The sequence below is a fragment of the Lagopus muta genome, chromosome 4, assembly GCF_023343835.1.
Source record: "Lagopus muta isolate bLagMut1 chromosome 4, bLagMut1 primary, whole genome shotgun sequence".
NCBI classification, from domain to species: Eukaryota; Metazoa; Chordata; class Aves; order Galliformes; family Phasianidae; genus Lagopus; species Lagopus muta.
The window spans coordinates 15216771-15242458 of NC_064436.1; the positions used below are offsets into that span (position 1 = coordinate 15216771).

Consider the following 25688-nt stretch of genomic DNA (forward strand, 5'->3'; position numbering starts at 1 on the left):
GGCTCCGGCCCCGCCCCCTTCGCCGCACGCCGCCTCCGATTGGTCCTCGGCCCACGGGCACCTCCCCCGCCGGCCACGCGCCCCGCCTCTCAGTTCGCAAGAGGCGCGGCCGCCGCTACTGCGCCTGCGCGGAACGGGTTCTGTACTCTCTCGCGCGAGGCGGAGGAAGAGGGGGGGCGGCTTCGGGAGTTCGATGTGCGGGGGTCCCGCGCGGTGTAACGGCCGCAGCGCGTGCTCAACGGTCGCAGGAGGCGGTGTGCGCGCGCCCCGCCCCTTTGAGTCGGGTGTGGGCGGCCCCGCCTGCCGGAGGCGGGGATGCGCGCCTCAGAAGGCGGCGCGCTTTGGGGGGTTGTGGGTGGCGGGCGTCGTTGGAGAAGGGGTCGAAGGGCGGCTGTGCTGGCTGCCGTGGTGACCGCCACGTCGTAAGGCGCCCTTTAAGCGGTCCTTGAGAAAGTGACACGTCTGCTTACGGCTCTGGTGCAGAGGTCCTTCCCGGCTTTGTTCCTGAAAGCGGTCAGGCGTGCCCATGAGGTGACGCGGCAGCAGCCCGGCGGGGAAGCCCTTGAAGGGGCTGCTCGTTGCGTTTCGCTGCCCGTAAATGCGGGTAAGCAGCGCCGTCCATTTTGGGCCGTCAGAGCTGAGTGACTAGAGTTACTGTTTGTGCTGTAAAATCTAGCAGTGGCGGTGCGTACATCTTGTGTATCTGAGTGATGCAATACGCGAGCAAGAAGGAGATTACATGGTGAAAGACTAAAAGCTTTCTTATTTTCAAGGAGAGACTCGGTCATTTTTGTAGGACTACGCCTACCTGTAGCACCCGTAACGTCTTCGCGTTCCCAGACGAAACGGCATCAGTTTCTGGAGAGCTGCTACAGGTAGCTGGGCGATGCCCGTCGCTCCGCCTGGCGCTGCGCTGTGAGGCAGCAGCGCTTTGCACCCGCTAGATTTTGTCACGGCAGCTGCGTGCAGTAGAAGCATTCCTCCTACTAACAGCTGTGAGAGCGAGACACCATTTCGTAACTCGGTTACAAAAGCTGGAGAGCTCAAATATTTTCACACAGATAGGTAAACAGTGCAAGAACCCGGCAGAAAATAACACTTAGCGATGCTTAGCGTTTTCATAAAGCTCTGCATTTTCAACACCTGTAATGGCCAGGTGTTTAATCTTCTGCCTTTTGAGCCTGTTTGGTAACGACAGCCTTTGTGAGCAAACAGGGTGAAGTTCTCATCAGCTAAGGACCCGCAATTGAAATCCATGGGTTGCTCTGAAAGTGATGCCTCCTATTTATTTCCATGGAAACTCCAACAGATCCAAAGAGCATAATAACACTATTTGATAGGGCACGTTCTCAGCTACTAAACAATATTTTTCAGGAGTCGCTACCATTAGCTATGTGTTTTTTGCCAGTAATGAATAAGAGTCTGCGTGCCACACGCATAGCTATCTGTACCAGTGGAGGTGACCCACTGTGAGCACTGCTGAAACACACCAACCAAAGCCTCCCTGAACTCACATCCACTGTTTGGTCTTCATAAACATTCAGCCAGCATCAATGAATGTGCAATTTCTTTTCTGCGTGGAGTTCAACTACAGACCTTCAGTTACATCATGGGCCAACATAATAAAGTAGGTGTTACTTTTCGAGCAGCTCTCTTACTGCTATTTCTCTTCCTTCTAATCAGAGTAGCTTATATTATTAAACTCTATTAAGAGAGTATTTTTATCTTAATGAATTACATCTTGAGTGTATTTAAGAACAGGGTTTTTTTTATCATGGAAGCGTAAAGTGCTTGGGTACAGCTATGGTGTAGTTTAGGAAAAAATGGAGATGTACTTTTACCTATGGGTCTGCTTTCTTCAGGAGTTTAAATTAGAATTTCTACAAATTTTTTACTATGTTCTGCTAATTACCTCTGCATTTTAAAGATGGTTTTAGAAAATAAAAACAAGTACTAAGAAATGTGAAGTACTTTTAACCATCTTCCTACCGAGTTACTGTCTCCAAATTCATACTGACCAATGTGCGTATCTCTGAAAGTACGTGGCTTCCCTTTGGATGAAAGTGGTGTTCTGCTTTCTTCTGGGAGGAATTATTTCACAAACCTGTGGCTACTAGAGGCCTTGGGGTCTTCATTTGTCTGTTCTGACTGCCCTCTTACAATTGTATTACTACATCAGTTTATTCTGTGAGCTTTGGATATAGTACAGGAAAATAGTGGCTGTTGCTCATCCCAGGATGCGAGCTGGAAACAAAGAGAAAGTGAAATTGTTAAAAGGTCAAATGTAAAAGAATTTTGCTTGAAGTGATTTAAACACTAGAAAATGACAAAATAAAATACAAGTAATGTAATACAACATTTTTTTCACTCTGCTCCTAGCTTTAATTGCCAGGGAAGCTTGCTGGTTCTCCACTGTGACTGTCTGCAGAGTTTCTGCTTTGACTGTGTTTGGTTTGCCAAGATAGAAAGCCTCTCCCTATGAAGTGTAAAAATGACCTTCCATAAACCTATGACCAATTAAAGGTCTACAAGTGACCCTTACCGCAGTTTTTGCTTCTACTATTCTGTATGTGTATTTTGTTGTTCTTCTGGCATGAATAAATCTAATTGGCAGCTGACTGTCACACACCCTGATCCATTATTCAGGAACCCAAATGTTGCTAACGTATATAGTTGTGTGTGTAGTAATTACACCAACATGATTAGAAGACTGAAAAGAACATCAGGTGTTCTGGATTACCTGTTAAAAAAATGAATACTTTGCCGAGTTCTAAAATTAAAATAGAAATACTTTTGTATCATCTTCCCAGAAAGAGTTTTGTCAGCCCTGGAAGTATATATATGAAAGAATTTCACTGATTTTCTAATTTCATGTTATTGCTTTGTAGTTTCTGTTTTTGAATGATGTTTTTTACTAACAAATTTTGAGGAGAACCTAGAAAATGAGTAATTTAATAACTCTATTCCTGTGTAATCTAATCTGTTGTTACTTGCTTATCCTTTAGTTCTTGGAGGTTAATAGCCATTAACTTCCATAGCAGTATCTCTGCCCTATCTGACATAACTTGTTTTAGCAACGAGGGAAAAATCTTTTAAAGTTGCTGGTCTTTGGAGTGAGAAGTTCAGTCTTTTCTTCCATTAGTGTACATTTTCTCCTTCAAAATTGCTCCTGCAATGTTAAAAACGTGTTAGATATCAACAGATAAAGTTTTTCATTTCCCAAAAGCTATTTCCTAATCTTTGTGAATGGTAAGATAACTGAAGTGCCCAGTGATAAGATTGCAGCAACAGGTGAAGTTCATCTCCAACAAAACAGTCTGACTTTGTTCATCTGTTAGAAACGTACTCTGTCTGATGTTGTGTGTCACAGGAGGGTCTCTGTAGTTCAGACTGGGACCAGCAGAAACTCGTGGGCACCAGTGTAGTGCTGAGCAGCTGGCCGGCTAGTCGTGCCTTCCCTCAGAACCAGGGCCACGTTTCTGGTGACCCTGTGCTCTGCTTTGGGCATAGCCACCTGGGAGCAAGAGGACAGGTTTTTGGTATAAATGAGACATACTCCTGCACTCAGTAACTGCCTTTTCCTGTTTGACTGTTGATAGTATAGGAGAAATTCTAAATGCCCAGGCCTATTGTGTGACTATGTTAACTCAGGGTATAACAGGATATGCTGGCAGACAATGGAGGCATTGCGTGAGACCTGCAGAGGAGTATTCTTCATCAGGTCTCCAGGAAGGAGCACAAACGAAAAAAAAAGCATATTATGCAGATAGAAGAGAGGAAACTGGGGGTAAGACCTGTATGGAGACTTGGGAAGTAGATTATTCGCAGGTACATTGCAGTTCGTGAGCTCAGGAACAGGTTTTCTTGCCTTCTCTCAACTGCAGTGCCTCCTAGTTAAGGTGGTGAAATAAATTATGAAACAGCATATGGGCAATGTAGAATTGAGGTCAGAAAATCAGTTGAACGGCTTAGTGCAGCTGCAAATAACCTCAGTGTTTCCATTCTCCCAACTCAGTTCTCACCCATGCAGGTGTGACCTTTAGCATAGTGGGCAGAATTGTACCTTGTGTATTTTATTACAATACTGGCATGCCAAGCTCTTAAGTAACCAGGTAATGTTTATCTGTACAATGATACAGTTTAAATCCTGTGAAGTCAGTGAAAGCTTTCCCACTGACTTCAATTCCACAGACTTAAAAATATTGGAAATCTTAACTTGGTTTTCATGAGCTGAGGATCTTTTTTGTTTGCTATTGTTATCTTCCTCTCTGGCAAGCACTGTTAATGTAGACACTTCTTATTTAGTTTTAGAACTAATACTGAATTAGACTATCCAAAATAGGATCTCTTCATTGGACGAAATGTATCAAGGTTAAAACTCTGCAAACATCATTGTAAGTCTTCAGCTGTTGTTTTTGTTTGTTTGTTTGTTTTTATGGAAAATGTGCACATATGCAGCTCCAGTTCATGGGCAGGCATTCATTGTAAGGGATAAGCTGCTGAATTTCTCTGTTGACGAGAATATTGGTATATTCATACAAATACAATACAAACATTCATGGCATATTTTTTAGTTTTTGCCTTCTTTTTCTCTTTTTCATTGAGGGAAAGTGAGGAAGGTGTGGAATACAGTCAGAATATGTCTATCAGGTAATGATATGTACATCAGCAGATCCCCAGAAGCATTTGCCCTTATCAAATAAATAGTACTGAAAATTTATTATGCAGTTGAAATTTTGGTTGTTTAATTAATAAGGTGAATTTTGCAGAGTCGCTTCTGTTTGTGACACTCAATGTTCACTGATGTAGAATTGTCACCAGAGTTTACAAAATCTCCTTTGCATTGGCTGAAGAAATTTCTCTACTGGAAGAAGGTACCACCTCCTTGTTTAGGAAAGCAGCATAGCCATGGTGTTAAACTTTGTAAATTGGGGCCTTTACCACAAGCAAGCTAGGCAACAAATTTCGTTTGTATTTCTGACTATATACATATTTAATGAATTCTCTCTTATTTTGCAGGTGCTCTGAGTACGGAAGAGCCATTTTGGAGACTGAATAAGGCCATTGCTACACATAGCAAACAAATGCATTTCCAACGCAGTGACATCACTGTGGAGCTGCAAGAGAGAAACATCAAATTGTGAGACTTACTGCAGGTGCTACAGGAACAAGGAATAAGAAACTTTATGTCAAGGTAATAAAAGAGGAAAGCTGCTCTAGACCACTGAAAAATGAGGCACTTGCCTCAGTACATTTCTGGAAAAAATTGGATACTACAGCAACGCCTAAGATATACTAGAATACTTCATAAGTCTCTCATTATTAAAGCATTTTGAAAGTCAGTATATAACACTGTTAAATCAAAACAGCAGCCTTTGACCTGCCTTTTACATTCACCAAGCAGAAGCCTGTATGACTAAATAAAACACAAGACATCAAAAAAACAGGCTTGCTGTGTATGTATCTGTATTTTCTCTCTTTGAGCCCTCCCTTCTTTGCATTTTGAATGTTGTCCAGAGCTTTGCCGAAATGAAATGGAAAAACCATCTTCCAAACAATTAATGCAGTATTATAATTTAAAAGGCTTTTAGAATGGGAAGCTGGAGGGACATTACACAGAAATAGCCTGTAAAGTGTAAAAAAGAGTTAACTTGTCTTCAAGACTATTTCCTGTTAACATCTATGTTCAAAGCAGTCATGCAGAAGTATTTTTTAGAGACTAAATTTTGCTCCTGTGGTAACAGCAACAATTACTTCTAGTAATATGGGCTGAAAAGGATTGAGCTGTGCAGACAGTGTGAGGTGTATGTGAGAGTTCAGGCACAGGATAAAGCTTGCACAGAACTGTTTCCAATAGAAATTCAGAGATTTTCTCTGTTCCAGTGCTATCAGTGGTTGTAAGGAGGTGAAAAGTGACACAAAAATTTTTACATTATACGTGAGCGTAGCTCCAAGTGTGCAGTTACACTGCCAGTCTAACATCTTTTTTACTGAAGGGCATTACAGCCTCTTTTGCCTTAAATAAATCATCTCTTTGTTTAGACCATGGATGTTCAAAATCATGTGTACTGATTTATAAAGGAGGCATTCATGCTGTGTGGAGATCATGCTTATCCTTACTGGAAGAATCATTATACTATAGTAGGGTCACTTCACACAAGTATTTGGTCAGGAGATTTCAAACAGACTTGTATGCTTTATTCATGCTCATCTTAAAGTAAGTAAAAACACACAGAAAATGTGAAGCACTATATGCCTGTGGTTCTTGATCAAGTAATATCAAGTCCGTGCATGCTGGATTTTCTGGCAGTAAAAATTTGATCTGTGTTGGTGTGTATACATGACTGCATTTCTATCAAATCAGCCTGAGCATATGTTACAGTGTTGTTTTAGATTTTATGCCAGCTTTCTGTCAGCTGAGCAGGAAATATGCCTGCTTACTATGCACAATAGTAGAATAGTACAAACAGACAGTATCTCATCTGATATGAACTCACCTGGGACTAAATTATTTCTTCAAGGTATTTACTATCTCACAGGATACTTACCGTACTAACGTGCAGTAAACCCTAACAAGTCCTTAGACAAATCTTTTTCAAGTCTGTGCATGTCTACATCTGATTAACTGTAGAAAGACTGACATTTATTTTCCTCAGAGGTAAAAGAATGGAACAGTCACAAATTCAAACAGCATTTTATACCTTAGGCACATACAGAAATACGTTAGAATATGATGTACACAGAAATCCCAAGTGTACTTACGTATTAATGTAAACAATGAGATGGGAAACATTAATTCATAATGATAATTAGAAATATAATTCTTGAAATTAAAGGTTTAGGTTCAGGCTCATATTGTAAAAGAGGAAGATTTTATTTTGTGCATCCCTCCATGTTTCTTCTTTTAAATATGCAGCTGCTGTGTCGTGTCTTTGGCATTTCATCTTGAAGATGAACTGTCATGACAGAAGTTACTGGAGGTAAAGATAGTAAACAAGAATACTAGAGGGTGAAATGGATAATTTTTGAGTTTTCCTAAATCTAAGGGTTGAACCCATCAGTGTATACAGATATTGGTATATTTGATATAAAATTGGCTGAGATTGTTCAAGATTTCATTGGAGTTTTGCTAATTGTTATTATTTCCATTAGGATGTATGAGTTTACTGTCACTGAAGTATTGTCTGTCTCTGGCTCTGGGCTGTAATCAACTGCAATTCAACATTCAATGCCAGTTCTGCTTAACATAGCTTAAACAACCGTAGCTACTCATTTTTATACCTGCAGTTCAGTCTCTGCTGGGCAAGCACAACAATTTTTTAGGGATGTATAATGGATCAGCCCATAGAACTGATTTAACTGAAGAATAATAAAGGTTATGACAACTGATATTGTCTCTGATCTTTCTTTTTATTTTTTTTTTTTCTCTAATCTGTCTAGTTTATGGAAACAGATGGAGCTGAAAGTTTATAGCAAACCTGACAGAAGTGAGTGGTGGTGTAGGATAAACTGAAGAAATAATTGTTCCTGGCAAACTCAAGGTAAAAGCCTACCTTTACCTCCATTCCAGAGAATAATTTGAATACTGTAAGGTAGATGAAATTATGCAAATGCAGAAATACTTCTGTGAAGTACGGTATGTGTTGTAGGCTGTAAGTCAGCTTTGTTCTAGTACAACTGCATCTATACTAATTGTGCTGGTATATGTCAATGAAAATGTTCTCCTAACTGACAGAATTATGGTAATAAAACTTCTACACATACAAGACTTCCAAAAATTGGAATTATAATAAGTAACATGCCTGTCTCGTGTAAACAGCGCTCTAAACTTAGCAACAATTCTTATTATGCAGATCTTAGTTGAGAGTTTGTAGAGCTATGGATAATGTAAGATAGTGTTAATACAGCACTTTTGGAATATTCAAAAGTTGCGAATTGAGGAGTCGTTCCATTTCTCTTGAAAAATTGTAGTGAACTTGGAAAAAATTATTCTTGTCAGGGCTGAAATGTGTCTTTAGCAGTTTCCTCCTACTGTTTCTGCTACCACTATCACCTCTTAAAAGTTTGTATTTGTTTGCAGAATGACACCAGATTGTACTGGGAGATTGGTATTTTTGATAGTTTTCTGTGGAGGAATGACAGACTGTTGACTGCATATCACTATTCAGTTCTTACAAAGCACTCACGTAATGTACTCAAGACACATGCTTGGGCTTATGACCATTTAGATGTAATCTGTACTACTAGTGCTATGGTACTGCAGTCGTATTACATTATATGCAAGTGCTAAGTATGCAGGAGAAGGTAATGTAAAATGTGCCGCAGCACTGAATTTTCTGGAAAGAGATGCTTTGTTAAAGCATTAATAGAAAACTCTTCCAAGAGAAATTTGTTGAAATACACAAAGTTTTGATGATACATAGCTTTTTGCTGTGTATGTAGATAGTCAGTAATGTGATTTGTCATTTGACTTTACCTGCAAAAGAAACAACAGCTATCCTGCCAATGATTACAGTGCACCTGGGACTGAGAGGGTATAGCTACTGAGCCACAGATGCTACAGACACGTTTTCCTAAGTAGCTTTGGATGCTTAAAGACTCAGAGGAAATCACAAATCCTAAAGATTGAAAAATACTGAGTATAGTTGGCCTGATGGATCTGATTCCCTTAAATGATTGGGTTTGTTAAACTGCTAGACAGCGTGGAAAAGGATAGCAAGTGTGATGTGACTGAAGAAAGCGTGTATAACCAAGTATCCAAGTGATCTTTGGTACACAGAGACCTGATCCCTCAAATGCAGATGTAGTCCTGTATTACTCCTCCTTCTTGCTTACATTCTCAGCATCCGCCCTGGGCAGCCTGGTCTGGTATTAGATATGGAGGTTGGTGGGTTGGAGCTTGATGATCTTTGAGGTCCCTTCCAACCCAAGCCATTCTTTGATTCCAGGATGCTATGATCTTGATTGCCAGCCAGTCTTCCATCAGTGATGAGTCTTGGCATTAAGCTGCTGAGAGTCTATTAAGAACCACTGCCCTTAACTGCTGGCCACTGCTCTCTGTGCTCCCTTGCCAGTCATACCAGCCTCCAGAGAGCATGCTGTCATCAAAATGTGTCTGAGTAAGAGCATCTCATTCACAAAAGGTATAATTCATCATTAAAAAGTAATGTCTATAAAACCTTACTAATGCATTTTTTTAATGTCAAAAACCTTTCTAAACATTTTTTTTAACATACGTGTCTTTTAAAATAAGCTATATTGCACCAGTAAGGCAAAACACAGAAATCTTTTACACAGGATAACTTATAATTATATGTAATTATTGTAATTGTTATGCTGTTAACTCCCAGTGCACTTAAATCTCATTGCAAAGCAGTGGCAAGTGGAACCCCAACTTAAGATTTTCTCACAGATGATAGGAAAAGAAGTCCCCCTAAATAAAAAAAAGATGCTTAGGCTCTCATACTGCAAGGCAAAACCATCTTCTGATTTCTTGAGTAGGTCTCTACAACCTTACAGCCTTATGGAAAACCAATATAATAAATGTTCCTGTAAACAAGCATTTAAATTTTTTTTTTTAGCTTCATTTTTTGTTAACGTACATCAAGGCCTAATACCTATGCCAAAGCTTTAGCCCTCCGAATGATTTTTGAATTGCACGTAGTTATAGCTTTGTCTTCCCAGTTGCAGGCTTCATGTTGGCTTTGGAATGTTATAAGCAGTATCAAGGGTGACAACATACCTAGTGTGGAAAACTAGCCCCCATTTGCTTTATTATTCTGCCCCAACTATTAGCAGTATCAGGCCTACCTTTTCAAATTTAAAAGAAGAGGAAGAAAAAAGGTATTTCAGGTAACTTGCCCTAGTGTATGGCTATCTTGTTATACTATTTTTTCCTCAATGTCTGTCCTACAATATGTCTATCCTAGTATCTGAGCTATGAGCAGGACCATTGCAGGAAGCAATTTTGCCTCTTCTAGTCTTGGACTCTGAGGCTAAGGGAACACAAAGGGCAGGAAATTGAGAGTCAGAACACTGGAGTTATTTTGGGAAATGTTGCAGCTCTTACGCCCTGGGTGAATTTTGTGCAGTGCTTTAAATATGGACTTAGCATAGCTGACACTGAAGTACTGGGATGGGGATTATCTTAATGATACCAGTCAGAGGGATCGAGGTTTGTGCCTGTACTTCAGTGGAACCCAAATTAGATGTGGTTTTCTTTTGTTTTCCCTTTGCCTAGTAAATTGCAGTCATGTACTAAGAGCATTCAGTTGTTATCCAATTCCCAGTCTCTTCCCAGAAGGAAAGGCAACTTTCATCAAAAAGACTGGTAAAAGATTACTGGTGCTTCATGTAATGGCAGTAAATAAAGTCATGGGCTCTGGCTCTGGAAGTGGCCAACGCATGTGGGAATGCTGTGCCAAGACGGATACAGTGAATGTATTGTTTCATGTGCTGTTTTCCCAGCAGCAGCCTGTTTTAAGGCGTTCCCACGTCTCACCTCAACTGCCAGCTGCTTGTTCTTGACACCCTTTCAGCTGTGCCAACACGGATATTTATGTGGATGTTCGTGAACTGAATCAGGAGACTAATTCAGTTCAAACTGCCCAACAATATCTTCTTGCAGTGTTTTTCTTTAATACCTGTTTAGTGCCCTGAGCCCAATTCATACTGCAGCCTAAAAACCAGTTTTGTTGATAAATTAATGTGGTTGTCAAGGGAACAGGACAGGCAGGAAGGAGGGAAATGTTGCTGGAATTAACTTCAGTCAGTATTGTTGCCAGAGGCAACGTGCCTTCACGTGTGGCTTGTTGCTGCTGACAGCTGAGCTGAGCTATTACTGTTGCTCAGAGTCCAGTGTCTATGTCACAGTCAGCCTCAGCAATGCTGACACATCTGTGGGTACATTTGTATCGCTTTGCTCATTAGTGCTGATAAACTAAAGATTAAAGTAAAAGAAAGTTGCCAACTGCACAGTCTATGCCTACTAACCTGAAGGCTAATAATCTTGCAACATTTTCTGCCAATTCTTTTGTTCTTCACAGTTCAATGGAAAGTAGTTTCCAGAATGGTTTTGAAAGGGTTGCAGTTTTACCACTTGCCTAATTCAGACTAACAGAGAGCAGCCAGTGGATATGGCCAGTTCTGCTCTTTCCTCAGACTTGCATCAGGTGCAGTCACCTCTTCTTTTGCACCAAATCAAATGGTCATGCCGTGCAAGAAGTCAGTTCCCTTTGAGAATCTGATGAGAAACTTCTTTTTTTCTGTGAAAACTCTTGTAAATTGAAGTGGTTAACAAAAACAGAAGGGCTAAATGTAACTGCTTAGAAAAGGATCATTCATAACCTTCACAAGGTTTTAAAAAGGAATTCCCCATTCTCTGCAAATACAGTACTGTTTGGTGAAGTTATGGAATAAAATCTGAACTAACAGTGTGTTTGAAGCTGAAGTTCTAATTTTAATTTTTATGTTAATTTTAGTTTGCCACAAGTGTATGGCCCAAATTACTTGTCATAGGTCTTTATGCATCACTGCTGTCCCTGTGTGTCCCCTGTGAAGTTACTTATACCTGTGTAAAATACACATGAAATATTGCCGAGTCACAGCATTTTATGCACATTTGACACTCACACTGCAGCAAAAATGACTGCAATATGAGGCATCAGTGAATAAAAGTCTTGTGTTAGAAGCTGTGTTTTTACTATTGTTTTAATGGAACGTTGCAAAACTGAAAAATCATTAGTAGTCCTGCCAATGCTTTAACATTTAGAAGGTCCTATTTTCCATTTCCCCATAGCCTCTTTATGCTACTCCATTAGTTTTAAAAGGCCGTAAAGAGAGAACATTTAGCCACTCAGGAGTGTTTTCATCTCTGTGTTGCTCTTGCCTTTGGCGCAGTAGATATGTGTTAGGCTGTGGCTGAGGAGAAAGGGTCACGGCTGGCCCAACTCTCTGTTCCAGCTATTCTTAGTTGCTGGAACAGTTCCTAGGGGCCTCCGGCTGCCGTTTGGACTAAAATTGCTGGTAGCCTTAAGACTATTCAAGGATTAATTAGCTACAAAATGTGGGTAATTGTGACAGAGTAGCTAATACTGCTTATGTCTGAACAGTCTAATAAAAGGCTGCACACATGCGAAGAAAAGAAAAAAAGTCTTAAGGAAAAGAATTATTAAACAAGAAAATTTGATCTATTATTTTCAAAAAGTTGTGTTCCTTCAAGTAGGATCCTAGTATTGATTAAAAACTATGTTTTTAAATAATTTCTTCTCTGGGAGCTTCATATTCTGCTCTTTGTTTCATAAAAGCTTCCTTATATTTCTTAGAAGATGGCTGTTCACTGCAAGCACATTTCTAAGATCATTGCCTATGAAAAATCAGAAGTTCTGTTTCCACTATTAGAGACATAAGTAATTTTAAGAAGCCCATTTGGAGACATCACCATAGATATGTAAGTTCTAGATCTCCCTCTGTACAAAATGAGGTGGGGAGGGCAATAATTTTCTGCTGATTTGACAGTCTCTCTGTGCATTTTTATAGCTGCGTTTTTCTTAATTTGTACCTGTGTTCCTTTCTTCTGCTGCTCCTACAATCATTTGAGAGTACTTCCATTCCAACTCTTTTGTAGTGTGTGTCTTTGGTGCTACTTAGATATTTGCTAACAGAGTCATAAAACCTCACATCTCAGATGAATTCTCTATATTTTTTGCTGAACTGTAGGAAATTGCAGTTTTCTTAAGTGCAGGAGTCCCATGTGTGGCTGATAATATCTATTTCTTTCTGTATTCTTAAGTCTACCAGAGTTATAAGAGAACAAACTGCATAAGGTCCTTTTAAGAAGAGCAGGTTCAGAGGAAAACAGTTCCCTTTACTTCCTGTCCAGGTAAAACAGGTTGTTTTAGAAAACACTCCTTTTTGTTCTAAGATACTGCAGTATCTAATATCTTCTCAGCTGTTCTATAGGATGCTATAGCACTTCCCAGCCACCAGCCATTAATGTCACCACCCTCAGCAGTCTCTGTGTCCTGTTCGGATTTAGATCCCTACCATGTCTTTCAGATACAGCAGGCAACTTGTTCTGTTCTCCTGCCTTTTATTTTCACCATAGCTGCTAATGAGCAGCATAGGTGCTGCTTCCTGTCTTTCTCCTCCCATCCCAGTGGGCTGGCTGTAAGCCTAAATTTAATATCATTCTGAAAGTACACAGAAATACACAAGTATACAGCAGAACAGCATTTGTCTTGTTGCATGTTTATGACCGTGATCAGTGATCAAATGTAGAGTGCCAAGCTCTTCATCCCCAAATGATAGTAAGTAGGAAATCTGTGTTTTTTGGAGTTTATAAACATGAGGGAAATCAACTTTTTATACAGGTAGATAGCAGTAGGACAAGGGGGAATTGGATGAGGCCTTGGGCAACCTGATCTAGTGGCTGGCAACCTTGCCTGTGGCAGAGACGTTGGACCTTGGTCATCCTTCAGGTCCCTTCCAACCAAGCCATTCTGTATTTCTGATTCTGTGATTCTGTGACTCTATGGTTCAGTTCCTTTTCTAAATGCAAAGGGGAACTTGCTATGTTGTCTTGGTCTGTCCAGAGAATAGAGAACTGTGAACTTATGCAGGTACACAAACTGCAAAGTTCAAATCTGACTAAATTCCAGACATTTTACAGCCAGGAATACAAGTGTTCCCTTATTATGACACCTGCAGTTCCTTTTTTATCAGCTTCCAAGAGGATGTGATATAACCTAGTCTCCTTGAATAAATATATTCTTACCCTTTGTTGTGAAAGTGAATTAGAAATAACATTGCAACTGATTTACGTACATTCTCCAAAACAAAAATAAACAAATCTCTGTTACTGAATGCAGTTTTTAACTAGAACAGGCAGTTTTTATGATTGACTTTGCGGTAATAATCGGGTGATCAGCAGAGATTGTGGCTAGAATTGTTCTTCTTTTGTATCCCTTCTATTGATTTGCACTTGGGAATTCAATCAAGTGAGATGATCTGTGTTGATGTAGGAACTGCTATGGAAATATGAGAACATGGTAGCTGATTCTGCTGCTCTTTGAACTGAGAGTTTGGATGACCTGACTGGCAACTCATGAAAACATTCCTAGGTAAAGAGCAGCTGTTGTGCCGGTCTATCAGGACGGTCCAATCTGAAGACTACTTCAGATTACTTTAGCTTGTTTCAAGGATGAGGATCAAAGTTCTGTGAATGATATAGAAAATCGTTGTATAGTCTCATCACAGATTTATACAATCAAGGAAGGAAGACTCCGAAAGTAAGAATGGTGAAATATCTATACTTTTTCAAAAAAGTCTGATGGATGTTGCTGTGGTATGCATCTCCACTACTTATTCTGGGGACATTCTGGCTGAGTTGATGAAGTTACAGCCACATAAGCTACGCTTTAGAGATACCTGTCATTGCTCATCATTATTCACGTAACTTTGCGTAGATGGGAATAGCGTCTTCTGTATGGGTACTATCTTACTGTAGAAATTGAAGGCTTGAAAAAGTAAATTAATGTGGGACAAATGCAGCCTCAATCTGGATGCATGAAAAAAGATCACCCTTAAAATTTTGTAAGACAAGTCTGTGGCTTGGGTTGTCGATGTTTTGTTTTTAATTGACAGTAATTAACATCTCACATGTAAGAATGTTAAATCTTTTTTCCCCCTGTATTTACTTGTAGAACTACAATTTGTCATCTTCTTATTTAGATGCTCTCAGACATATGGCTTGATTTTTAGGTGGTCCTTTGCAGCATCAGGTGTTGGAGTTGGTGCTCAAGGGTTCCTTCCAACTCAGGATATTCTGTGATTCTATGTATTGGGTTTTTTTTTTATGCTAAAGATTTAGTGACATGTTTCCTGTCTTTCCCAATGCACCTAACATCCCCTTTTCTCTACAAGTTGTACAAAATCAAGTATCACAAATGCCTGGCCAGTTCCTTTACTGCACCCTTTATCCAACAACAAAGTGTGGTCAGAGCACACATTAGAGAGATTTGTTTGTCACTGTTCTCGGCCAAAAAAGAAATTGGCCTAGATTTCCCAGCTCAGACCAAGGGCTATGAATTGGAGTTGTTACTATAATAGAATTTCTGTGTGTTGGCACCTAAGTAGATGGAACAGAGCACTAGTAACCATACACTGACTCTGCCCTTTCGACCCGCTCTAGGTAAGTACTGGCTAAGATGGTATCTTCAAGCAGCTTCTTGATCAGTTCTTTAGTTGTTTTGGATTTCATGTCTTTTGTATGCAGGCATTCACTGTATCAAGAGCTTAAATATGAAAACAGATCTTTGGATTCCTGTGTCACTCAAACCTCATTAATATCTCACCTTAATGCCACCTAAGGCCTCTATACCACTCATCACCGAGTTTGCTGCAGTGTTCTCTAAGCTGGCCTAATGTAAGGTAGCTGTGTTGAGGGAATAGTGTTGTTTTATGGCAGAGAGCCCAGGCAAGGGAAAAGCATAAGCTTACAGCCAGAGATGGAGGAGAGAACAGAATAGCTGTTTTCCACAACTGTGCAAACAGATTGGCCTAAGCTGATTGTGAAATCACAGTTATAATCGTTAGGTATTTATTTTGAGAAGCATTTTTCTATTTTTACATAAAATGATATTGCCACTCAAGTTAAGCTAAGTAATTCATGCATAATACTGCATTATTTGGAAACTCTTTAATTCAAGAAGAACACATTATGAAAAAGATTGTAATATGCTGCTCTGTTCTGTGTGTACTATGAGTTTTGTGATATAGACTGTATATTCCTTTCCCACTGACACTGCTTTGTAATTGTGGCATGTATTTCCACTGATCTTTGCTCGTGAGCAAGCTCTTAACACAAATAACTCAAGCGTGGATATAAAGGTTATTCCCTTGATTTTCAGCATCATTCATCACTGTAATGTTCTGAGATCATCTAGAGGTTCTGAATCACGGATGAGGTAGATAAAATTAATTTCAGTACACACTGATGCATATTGACATTTAAAATTACTACCCTACATTGTTCACCCCCACTCCTTTTGAAGGAATCTATTCCCCCACTTGCGTTGGATTTCTGGAGAGGGTGGGTTTGTGGCACGCAGTCTGCACATTAGCGAGCAGTGAGAGACTTGCATTTCTGAGTAAAAGTACACTACATAACGTCTTCACATCTCATTTTCCAAAGTTAAGAGCTGACATAAAACAGACATATCTCATTATAAAGCAGCAAGGAGTACAAGGAGTTTTAAAGCACAGAAAATGAACAAAACAAGGATAGTGTTACCTCTGGATTAGGACTTGCTCCATTGAGCTTGCCTTTGAGCTTCATCGATCAGCTCTGGATACCCCTGTATTAGTGGGGAGAGAAGTGTGTTGTTGCCAACTTCTGACTTTGGAATTTGATTGTGCATAAACAGAGATCTCCTCTTAGACAGAAAATTTATCATTTTTTTCAGCTGTTGTTTTGGAATTGCAAATTACTATTTTTACTTTCAAATTCTTTCTTCCTTTGTATTTGCATGGATATTTGTGTTTGCTTCCAGTGAGCAAAGGCTATGTGTACGGTGTCAGAGTTTAACCCTAAATTGGGTAGAAATAAGTTACAGAGCACATGGAAACATGCACTGATACTCTTTGTGCCTTTAAAAAGCTAATCTGAAATAAACACTGAAATGTCAGCATGAGTATGTGCAAGCACTCTAGATAAGCAGAAAATAATTTGACACAAGGTTTAGACTTTTCAAGTGTTGGAGTTGAGCAATACAGGTACTGTAATCTTGTTACTTCTTCAGTGTGGCAGACTTAAATGTCCCCCCAAAAAAGTTAAAGCCATAAAGTTATGAATTACAAGACTTGACTACTAGAACTTTTATGTGTCAAAGAAAATAGATGATGTTAATTAAGTGAGGGGAATTCATATTATATGTCATATGTCACCCACACTTGCAGTTTTCCAAGCTGTTCTTAGCCTGTACTGTGACTTAATATATGCACAGTGGCACTGCACAGAGCACATGGGAATTCACAGGCCTCAACACAGACAAAATCCTCAGTTTTGGCAGCATTTTTTCTGATATTTGTCATTTGGCTGTAATAGGACAGATTTAACCTTGCACTCTCAGGAGCATAGTAACTAGAGCACGTTACTAGTTTGAATGATTTGAGTAGTGCATCCAATGCAAATACAGCAATTTATTGAACGATCTTTGAATGATCTGTGAGTATGAAAGATTAGGAGTTTTGAATCAGCTTTGTTATTGTTACTTCTAGAAAACAATTGCCTGACAGATATTTCATTAAAATATATTTATTTATTATTATAAATATTTATTTCATATTTCCTAACCAGAGGAGATTGAAAATTTTGGCATAGTGACAGACTAATGAAATTATGCTTCAATTCCTTGGTTTGAGAACTTTCAACTAATATACTATTCATAGGAATCAACAGCTTCTTCCTCAGTGGTTCATCCAGAACAATAGATTACCTAAATATTCTACCTGAAGGAGGACCACTCCTAAACTTAGCATGTGTTTTTAAGTAACTTGAATTGTAGTATGTAATTTAGACACACTTTAAAAATCTAATTCATGTGATATCTAGTATCACGTGTGTCTAAACTTGGTAGACCAGTAAGGTAGATGATTCACTTGATTTGCTTATGTGGGTGGTTAGATTAGTGGTATAAGTAATTCCACAGACTCCATTAGCATTGGCTTCTATAATGTTAGGATGTTGCCTCACCCAGCTTATTGTCCCAGTTTGGAGCTGGCAACTCATGATGCCAACTACCCTGGAAGGAAGTGTGTGACCTAATCTATGTATGCTTGAAGATTCCCAAAGCAACAGCTTTGCAGAGGCTTTCTAAATCAGCACTGGTATGAGAAGATTGCTGTTTGGTTAGTCTGGCATGATTAAAAGCAGACCAACACCTAGTTCCAGAACAAGGTCAAGAAATTAAAGGAGGGCAGAACAAGCCAAGAATAGCAAGTCATGCTCAGGGGCTTTGCAGGAAGCATTTTTGGCTGAGGTGTAAAGTTTTCCAAGAGATTTTTAGCAGGGAGGCACACACATTTGATGTGACACTGGATGTATTAGGGAAACGTGAAGCAGAAAATACTATTGTATAGAGAGAAGTAAAAGAGAACCTAGTTTGTCACAATTTTTCTTTTAGGCAATTGTATATATCAGGCAGACTCTACAGTTGCCAGTCCCATTCCAAGACCGTGATTCAGTCATTCAGCATTCTTGTAGCCTGGCTTCATTCCTGCAGATCATTGTCTGTAATTGTCAGAGAGGTAGGGAGGGAGAGAAAAGAGGATGCAATTTCCATTACTGACTGCAAGGTTTTTATTCCAGATGTTATTCCCCCATCTGAGATCAGGACAGCGTATGGCATTCAGAAGACCTGGCATGCTAGAGGAATATTGCATTCTTTTCCAAATAGTATCCAATGATGGGCACTATGATTATTTTAATTTTAAGAGGTCTTATTCCATGTCCTATCACCACAGGCAATTAATTCATGGATGTCACCTCATGATTTAGGATGGCGTTAAAGAACATGTACAACTTTGAATGTGGCTGCTCAGTTAGTGTGTTCTGGGCCCTGCATCAGACTTGATTTGCTTTTTTAAAAATGATGAATTTAAAGAATATGGTGGGAAGCAGCAAAATACTAGGGAGATCCAGAATGATTTTTTTTTTCCTGCAGCTTTCCTTTTACCTACAGAGCTACTGTTCTCAGGGTCAAGAAGTTGAATAGGATCGATATAGGTTGGTAGCTGAGGTGTTTGTAGTCTCCTTTGACATTTTGTTCCAGAAGAGGGCTGAAAGCAGTAGATAGTAGCACTGAACCAGAACCAGATACAGTCTTTCTTCCCTGCTCGCATGCTTTGTAAAGTTGTATCTCATTCATCCTGGCTATAACAATACACTCAGCAAGATCATCCCATGCAGTAGTCAGAGGATATTCATTCTCTACAGAAAGTCTACATATAACAGTAGTTTGTACTTAACGGTATAAAGACAAAAGAAATTCAAGCATGAAGTTATGTTTGGTGCCATTCTGAACAATTTGGGACAGAAAGGAGGGGATGACTGTGGAATAAAGAGATAAAACAGTGTAGTCACACTTATAGCCTACAACTGGAACATACTGTCAAGGGAGTGATGGGGCCTTGTCAGTGTCTGTCACTGCCTCAGCTTTAGAACAGCAGGTACAGAGAGATTTATGCAAGAGCTCTTTTTTTGCTATGTTTTCATTCCTCAGCTTAACTTTGTTCTTCCCCAATGACGCTGCTTACTTGAAGGAGTTGGGTAGATTTAGTGAGTTTTTCTGCCACAACCGATACCTACTACAATTAGCTACACAAGTGCAGAAAGGTGTGGAATCACACATATACATGATTTAATGCAAGCCTTGTTTTTCATAGGCTATGCAGTAAAATCCAAATTTTCATATGATTCCTATTCTGGGAAAAAAAAAAGTGAAATGTCTAAAGCAAACATTTCCCCAAAATCATTCTCAAAGAGTATGAATATTTTGAAGTAGTGTACTTCCAAAAAATTGGACTGAATTTAAAATAATTCTGATTTCCTTCTGTTTCCAAACTGTTTCTTTTCAGTACAATTTTTAGTGCCTTTATCCTAGAACTTTAGTACCAAGTAATCCATGTACCTTAGTACCAAGTAATCCAAGTACCAAGTAATATTTAGAACTGGCTTACATATTCTCTTACAATAAAGTTTTCCTATCACTCTTTCATTTCCACAGCCTAGTATTTCTTAAACTAGTGGTGTTGAAAAATATAGACCACTAGAAGAGAAGGGACTAAAAGCCCTTCTTGTACCTTGTTTTGTAGGCTCAGGCCTTTTCTAATGAAATTTTTTTTGCTGCCCAGAAGGGAAACATCTCCTGAATTGCTCACCTAATTGTGTGTCTTGTCTACAACCAAAAATATTCACTAGCTCTGTAAGTCCATCCAGTGGCTGCATGTGGGAATTGCATATTTTAGAAAGTAAATTCAAATTCCTTGAGATTACATTTGCCAGATACATAGTTAGTATTATTATAAGAAATAAGGATGAACTACAATAAGAGAATACTCCCAGTGTTTGGTGACGTGTAGCTCTTTATCTGTAAAAGACCCTTTGAATAATGGCAAGACAATTTATTACTACAAGAGGAAGAAGTTTTATTCATATTCAAACAATTTACTTTCTAGAATAGGAAATGGAAACCTGAGTTAAATGCTTTAGCTTATTTTCATTCTGTAATTGAGATAACTCAGGTCACTGTGAATATAAGCTTAGAAGAGTTGTCCTCAGTTCTCAGCATGCTCGTAGTTCTTCTAAAACATGCCTGTAAAAAATTCTCTCTTCTCATCATTAAATTTATTATATTATATATTATATTATTTATATAAATGCCACAAAATACTACATAATTCAGTTTAAAAACAAGTGTGGTATAGAGGACTACATTTGAACAGTGTGAGTTTCAATTCGCATTAAAAATTTATGTAGTCTATTTCCAGAAAATCCCACTTAGGTACAGTATTTGAATCTTAATGGTTCATCAAAATTAATCAGGCTAAATGGATTGTTTGAGAGTCTATAACTAGATGTAGCATTTTCCCGCAGTAATGACAGCAATTTGAGCCTCAATGTCTTGAACCCTCCTTCTAACATCACTTCCATTAGTGCCACCAGTGCCAGAGTTGTAAGTGTGGAAAACTCTGTGGAAAATGTGCTAACCTTTTGCTAGCTAAAAAAAAAAAAAAAAAAAAAAAAAAAAAAAAAAAAAAAAAAAAAAAAAAGTCGATTTGCTAAAAGCCTTTAGATAATCTGATCTTGATAAATACAAGCTTCTAAAATCAAATACTTTATTCTTCTTATGGAAGTAAATCTAATTTTGCCATTTCAAGTGAATGCATTATGACATGGTGTACAATTACAATAACCTGTTATTTTCATGCTGTTACACTGCATAGGTTGGAAAGCATAAAGAGACTGACATTTAAAACATCAGCCTAAAACTAGCTTTTCTTAAATTTTAAGTGCTTTATGTTGCAATCTATGTAAAATTTAGTCTAGAAAGTTTGAGAAGTGTGCCTAAGACACTGTCATGTAGGTACTTCGCACATATTGAAATTACAAAATGATGACTACTGCAGACTGTGGAACAGCAGTTGCATTTATACATTGTTATACATTTCAGATCTTCATTTTTCATTCTGGAACTGCTACTATTGAGGTTGCTGTGATTGTAAACTCTTGCAGTTTGTCAATAAGAATATATCAGGTTTTACAAGTATTGTTCTAATTTGTGCTGATCTATTGCTAGATATCAGAGAAGAGCACAAAATGTAATAGGCCTTTTCTCTTGGCTGTACTAGAGCTTGTCTTGACCTGTACTGCAATTAAACAATAAACCTTGGAGCATGGAGGTTACAGTCTGAAATGAAATTTACACATTTAAAAGACATTTTCAAATCAGGTGTCGTTTTTTAACTAAACAAAGCAATATTAATGAACATGTGCATACCTAACACTTTCTATGAGTGTTCTCAATATTTCCAGAGCCCATAGATTCTGCTTGAAGTTTAACAAGCTTTTGCAGTACACCCTTAATCCCTTGCTCGGGATTTCTCAGTGGAGAAAAAACTTGAATATTCTAGTTTTTGTCTGTCAGAAAGTCTTCAGCAAGTTCCAAGAGTCATCAGATTCGTTGCCCAGCTCTGCACTGGCCTTTCACAACAAAAGCAAACGAGGAAAAAGTTTTCAAGGATTGCAAGCAGTGTATTTTTTCCTAGAGTGAATACCAGTGAACAACTGGCATTGCTTTTTTTTTTTTTTTTAAACATACTGTTTTTAGTGATGTCCATCCACATGTATTTCTTAGACTGGTTTTTCTTTTATCTCTTTTTTTCGTGAATCAAGCACTCGTTGCTTGGTGCTCTTTTGCAGACAACAGAATGTGACTTAGAAAGGATTGTCAAACATCTTTGCAAAACCAGGTTAATTTAATACCATTGTATCATATAATAGTGTACTTCAAATACACAATTCATTCTAAAAAAATGTGTTGGCACATTTTATAGTGCTCTGTGTTATATTTCTCACATTTACATCCAGGGGTCTGTTTCCATTGTATTTTCACACATATAGTGATATACAGTTACACAGGTGGTGTTAGTTTATAAAATTACACGTAGCTTTTGAAAAAATTTGTTTCACAAACACTTACAGTCCCTCAGTTTATGAAGGAAGCGCAGACTGAGAAGACAGTATACTACAGATGAGCATAAACTGATCTCATTGCTTCCACTAGGAGGCAGTACCGAGCGGTGTGCTTGCTTACAGCTGTGTGTCTGGAGGCATGGACTCTTGGTCTCCTCATGAATTAATGTCTTGACAGAGCTGGAGGGCTTCTGGGTATCCAATCCTAAGAGATTTCCTCCTATAAATGTGCCTCCAGAATCTGCTGATTGACAAATAGTTAGTGAAAGACTAAACAAGTGATTTTTGTGTTCTAGAATTTTTTTCTGACAGTTTCTTATTTTCAATGTATTTAAAAAAAAATCAGTATGAAAGAATTGGCCAGTGTCATAACCCTTTTTATTTTTAGTACTATATATTTAAGGGTTGCAAAACTTCTACTTCAAGAATGGAATAGGCTCAGTCATTCTAATCCTCACAGTGAATGGTACTTCATTCTACATAGTAAAAAACATTCTCCACAATTTACAAAAAGAAAAACAACAACAACAACAAAATAGATTCAGTAGCTTCTTTGTTGGGATAGGATTTTCAGAACCGGAATTTTGGTGCTCAGATACCGCCTGTATCATCCCACAGTGCTCTCGTTTTCTTTTTGGTGTGCAATTCTCTGTCTTAGACCCCTAAATGCCACTAGAGAATCCACAGCAACTGAACTGCCTTTGCCGCAGGAGGACTGACTGCACTTAAAAGGAAGTGGGATTACTTTAACTGGGCACAAGTTTAGTATAACGAACAAAATAGGACAATCATATTCCTAAAGAAGTACAGTTTGATCCAGAGGCATTTGATTTGTTCCTGCTACAAACACTACCTTACATATTAACAGAAACTCTTCTGTGATGTACATTTAAGAACAAGCTTTTATTCAACTCTTATGATAGTGTAGTATTTGTAGTAACACTGTAGCCACAGGAAAGCTGGGGAGGGATTTTTTAAGAGGGTAGGGAGTGACAGGATGAAGGGAAGTGGATTTGAACTGGGAGAGAGTAGATTTAGACTAGATATCAGGAAGAAATTCTTTTCTGTGGGGATAGTGAAACACTGGAACAGATTGCCCAGTGAGTTTGTGCATGCCCTCTGCCAGGAAGCATTTAAAGATGAGGCTTTGAATGGGCTGTGATGGGGTTGTAAGCAATCTGGTCTATGGGAGATGTCCCTGCCTGTAGCAGGAGATTGGAACTAGATGGGCTTAAAGTTCCTTTCCAGCTGTACAATCAATGAATTTACAGATGTTATAGTTACGAGATACACCAGAGAGCTTACCTACATAGTTAATACACTAAAGCAGAAAAGATAGGACACTTACCTGTGTCCTGGGCTCACTAAGTGAAACTCCAGCAAAGCGAATCACTAGAAAAGATCCTTTCTTGTTGATAGTCAGCTCTTAAATGAGTCTAGGAGAGGTGCAGCCAGGCTCCACCCCTTCCAACAGCACAGCTGAATTACCTTCACCTATGCTCCTTTGGCTGACTCAGTGCTCGCCTCAGGTGATCAATCAGAGGTTCAGGCCATGATTCAGCAGTTTCCATACACCAGCCCAAACCTTTCTGTAATTCTATCATTCCTTTACTATTGAGAAATAAAGCTCATATGGTGGAATGTGGTCATATAAATATGCATGCCAGAGATCTTTCTGGCTAATGAAATCACTCCTTTTAGCCAAAACCAGCAATATTTTGGTTTTGCTCTCATCATGCGGTGCTGGATCATGTTTTGCATGTAACCAAAAAGCTGCAAGGATGAATGGATTGAGCTTCTTAGTCTCATTAATCCTGTGCTTACTGGCAATGACTTTCAAAATCAGAAAGTACAAGGAATGATGAAAAAAGTAGAAAGAAGGACCAGGGAGTGGAGTTGCTGGGAGCAGAACAAAGCTACTGTAACCACGGCTGTAACGTGGCTTGAGATTACCTAAGCCTCTGAGCAAAGTGGAAATCTGTTGATGAATAAATGTATTAATAAAGAGAAACAGCAGTGTTTATTAAAAACAAAACAAACAGCCCACAAATGATACTCTTATCTCTGAAGTCTTAAGTTACTTTTATCTTGTTTCACTTTAAACAGTTTGTGTTTTCCAAATAGTGTTAAGTGGGCTACTCTTGTAGTCTTCCCTGTATGATAAAGACTTTCATCCAAGTCATTGTCAGATCTGATTAGAGTGTGGGTCCTAACATCAGACAGCTCACTGTCAACATATATTGAGTCTTTACTGGCTGTCATACATATGTTATGTAGGTCACCCATATATAGAATAGATGGGAGTGAACTGTAAACTATGGGTTGTAAATACATTAAGAGTCTCTTGAAGCAAAGCTTGAGTGATTTCTGATGCCAACAGAACCCTGAGATGATTAATTTTGCTGCCTGTCAATTCCCCATGGAGCATGTCTCCTTTATAAACAGCAAGAGAAAGCCAATGGTATTCAATAGAGGAGTCGAACATAGACATTAAAATGGTAGTGCAGATATTTACAAGATGTCTTATTCTATCATTGCCAGAGGCAAATGCATACAATTGTGTTTCATTGATGTAGTTCAAACAAGAGTTCTGAGCTTATGAAATATAATTTGCTTAATTTCCTGGCTATAATGCTGTTATAACTGGATATTACATAGAACAACTCTGTGTTTTAGTTTATTCTTAGTATGTAAGTTAAGTTATATAAGTTAAAGTGTAAAAGCAGAAAACATGTTAGTGCAGAGTTAAACATGCAAGTTATGAACAGACTTAATCTACACTATGTGCTAAAGAATATAAATTTTCACAACAATGCAACAGAAAATGTTTTTGACACTAAGAATCTAAGATTTTCAAATAATTATAATCAGTAGTAGCAAAGGAAGAATAATTTAAGTCAATGATCTTAAGGGGAAAAAAAGTGAAACTCAGCTGAATTGTTTCTGAAAAATAGTCCCTAGACTTCAGTCATAAAAAAATGGTATATTTTGCAGATTGCACTGCAAATGATTCCCAAACCTGTTGGCAGAATCAGAATGACAGTGCCCAATTGTACTTGCATCTCACCTAGGAGAGTAAGAGCACTGATCTGAATGAAGAGACCAAATAACAGCATGTCCTGTGTATTAACCAATAGTATCAGGCATAAACCCTGTCACAGCAAATAATAATCTTGTTTCCATAGAATAATCTATTTTTGACTCTGTGCAGCATAGTAATCTAAAGAAATAGTTTGTGATTGTGTTGAAGGATATTGCATATTTACTATAGTTAGTCTGAAGGAACTTTAAGCATGTTAACAGCAAAATCTGTTTCACTGGTTAAAATCTAGTCCAAAAAGGCAATGGTTGCGTGGATCAAAATCTAGTCAGAAAAACAAGCAAATGTGGGTGGAATCTATAAAACAGCAAGGACCTGTATGCAGAATTATCTTTG

The 25688-nt window shown here is 38.6% G+C and overlaps 1 long non-coding RNA gene across 3 annotated transcripts in view; it reads left to right on the top strand.

The window, feature by feature from the left end:
• Positions 1-25: 25 nt before the first annotated feature.
• LOC125692386 (uncharacterized) overlaps positions 26-25688 on the top strand; it is a 78185-nt gene continuing 52522 nt past the window's right edge. For 2 of the 3 annotated variants that reach the window (XR_007376632.1, XR_007376630.1), the window contains exons 1-3: positions 26-604; positions 5020-5194; positions 7441-7541. This is a non-coding gene — a long non-coding RNA (uncharacterized LOC125692386). Of the gene's footprint in view, positions 1628-5019; positions 5195-7440; positions 7542-25688 lie in introns of all 3 variants that reach the window. The other variant, XR_007376631.1, reaches the window with a different exon arrangement.